This window comes from Tupaia chinensis, unplaced genomic scaffold, assembly GCF_000334495.1.
Source record: "Tupaia chinensis unplaced genomic scaffold, TupChi_1.0 Scaffold143089_1, whole genome shotgun sequence".
NCBI classification, from domain to species: Eukaryota; Metazoa; Chordata; class Mammalia; order Scandentia; family Tupaiidae; genus Tupaia; species Tupaia belangeri.
The window spans coordinates 392,465-395,727 of NW_006202933.1; positions in this window are offsets into that span (position 1 = coordinate 392,465).

A 3,263-nucleotide genomic window follows, 5' to 3' on the forward strand; every position below is an offset into this window, starting at 1 on the left:
TGATTTGGGTCATGTGCTAGAAGGGCTCAGCTATTTTCCCTAATTCTTAAGTGGATATGAAGGTTCCTTTGTTTGAATGCCTTGAACAATAAAGACCATTGGTTAATGGTCACAAGAATTCTTACATCATTTAGGCTCATGCTATGAATACCCTTTCTTTCTAGCAGTGGTTAATTTTTACCTCATTTGGGCAGGGGGGATGAGTGTTCTTCATTCCTAATTATGATCCTCTTCGTGCTGATCATAGTTTTGGGTTTCAGTTTTCCATACACTCAAGATTATCAGCCTACAATTTCTATTTGGCCTGAATATTTACAATTCCAAACCTAAGTTATGGCAGGTGGCATGAAGATTAAGGCACTGGACTCCCACATAGCCAACCGCTATTTGAGTCCCGGGCATGGTGACTTGCTTTCTCTCTTGCCCTTTCTCCCTCTCTGTCTCTCTCTTGTCAAATTACAATATAACAATAACAAATAAAATTAAATAAGTAAGTAATTCTTAAAAAAAAATTACAAACCTAGGAATTGTTCGGCTTTGGGTCCTTATCTCTAATTGTTTCTTTGTGTATCTTGGGGTCACAATGCTAGTATTGGCCTGAGGAACAAGGGGCAGAGAGAAAGGTAGAGGTGGGTTGACTGATTTCAAAATCAACTTTTTTTTTGTTAGTGTTCTGCCATTGCTCCCTCATCCTCCCTATTAGAGGTAGAGTCTCTACCTCAGCATCATGAGAGGGCAAATAGAGACCACATGATTTTTACTCATACATGAGCTTTGAAGATGCTTGCAGAGCTAAAAAAAAATATTTGAGTTTTAAATATGAGCAAACTACTATGTCTCCATCTTATGGCCCATCTTTTGAAAGTGTCAATAGTAAACAATATTTCCAGAGATGATTATCCCCGAACTGAAAACTCTACAGAGACATGCAACATTTTCTTCCTTATGGTTTGATATTTGTTACATCTCTAGTAGATAATCCATTATATTTATCAGAAAATAATATTCCTCAATTATACAATCCAAAAAAATCAATAAATTTCCTATATGCTCACATAGTTAATTTTATTAATTTGTGTTATGAAGAGAAGTTTTAGAGTAGAAAATGCAGATATAAAAACTTCAGGGAATGGGGCCAGCAGGTGGTGTGATATTTAAGATTCTGGACTCCCACATGGTCAACCGCAGGTTGAGTCCTGGATTCAGTGGCTTGAAAATTATGTCAGGTACATGTTTGTCCATGCCCAGAGTCCTCAGAGTATTGTGGAAGAAACATGATTGTTTAGTGGCCAACCCCCTAAGAGGTGACTTCTTACTTTCCCCTCTCTCTGTGTCTCTGTCTCTCTCTCTCCAGCAAGCACATGTGCCTTAAGCCAACAACCTTTAAAAAATACTTAAAACTTAAGGCAAATATACCAAGATGCATTTATAATGACAGGATTAATCAGTGTCATATTAATGAAGAAATTTTCATAACTCATACCAGAAACATAAGTAAATTTAAAATTACCCAAAGTAATAGGTAAAAGGGACATAATTTAAAACCAGGATAAACATAGGGAATTTTTTTTATCTTGCTTTATTTATTTATTTTCCATTTGTCTAACTTCTCTATCAAACTACTATGGTGTCAGGAGGTCAGGAATAAAACTTTTGGTTAATATAATTGCATTAGTATTTTTTTTAGCCATTTTAAAGTTTAGAAAAGATTTTGTGTGCCCAGCATTTTAAAACAAAACCACTGCTTGTAATAAAATGTATTTTGAGTTCTGAACAATAAATATACAAACACCTATCGGTCATAATTCAGAGATGTGATATGGTGTATGCTCTGATTAAAAGATGAATTCTGTATAAACTATTCAATATGGGAAATCAGATAACCCTGAAAATCACATCATTCGAAAGTGAGTCATCAGCAGGTATGTTTCACAGGGAATGGATTTTAAGTCTCTGAGCTATAACTTGCTTTATGGCAAGTTGTTAAAACTGTAAGCACATCAGAGACAATATGATGTTATTATGAATAAAATTGGCAAAGCCATAGCATTCAAATTTCCTCTTCTGAAGCCACTAAGAAAGATATTTTTCTTCAATGTGTATATTTTCTTCAATGTGAAATTTTTCTTTAAAAATGAGAAAGCAAAACCATTTATACAGAGAGCAAAGGACTGTTGAAATTAACAAATAAGAATAATGATTGCTGACACCGGGCAAGTCTAATATAGTCTATTTTCAAATAGTATCTTTTGATTATGATTTGCAATTTCACTGAAGATCAATTAAATTAGTCCCTATACCTACTGAGTTTTTCAACAGAATTATGTCTTGTTATTCAAATTCCATTAAAAACAAAAAACACACATTAAGTTTAATGCAGATAGCTAATATGGATATTTAGTGCTAGATGTTTTCTGAGACTCAAATGTACCAAACACAAATTATTTAAAGTGGACCAGCAGGTAGTGTGGAGGTTAAAGTGCCAGATCTCACGTGGCCAAATATGTGGTTCAAGTTCTGGACCTAAGGGCTTGAAAATCATGCTGCACACATGTGTGTAAGTGCCCCAAAATCCAAGAAGAGACTGGAGGAGAAGGATTTGCGGCATGGTCATCTCTCCCAGAGGATGATTTGTCACTTTTTCTCTCTTCCTCTTTCTCTGCCTCTCGTGAGTGCACCAAAAAATTTGCACCCTACAGTGAAAATTTTAAAAAATTAAAAATATAGATTGTATTTGGATACGTGTTCCTGAATATTTCTGTATGTATATGTGATAGTTCATAGAAAGCAAATTTTTAAAAAGTAAAGAAGATTTTTAGATTATAGCAAAATGTTATAGTTTAAATTATATTAAAGCTATTGATAATCAAAATCACCATAATTTAAAAATCTATAATATACTCTTACAGCTTAATATAAATATTTTTGCACACCACTCTTACATATGCAAACTCTAAAACTTTATTTAGTTATTTTTAAAATAAGTATTATTATTATATATGCTTTAGTTACAGATTATGATAGTACAAGATATATATATATATATATATATGCACACACACATTTAAATGTTTATGTGATAATATATGTCAAAATAATTACTATAATGGAAAGTTACATCCATCATATCATATAGTTATTCATTTTATTTCTCCCTTGGCAAGGGCAAATATAATCCATTCATTTAGAAAAGCTACTGACTGTAATAGACTATTATTAATTATAGTTCTAATGTTATACATTAGAACTTTTACCAGATATAT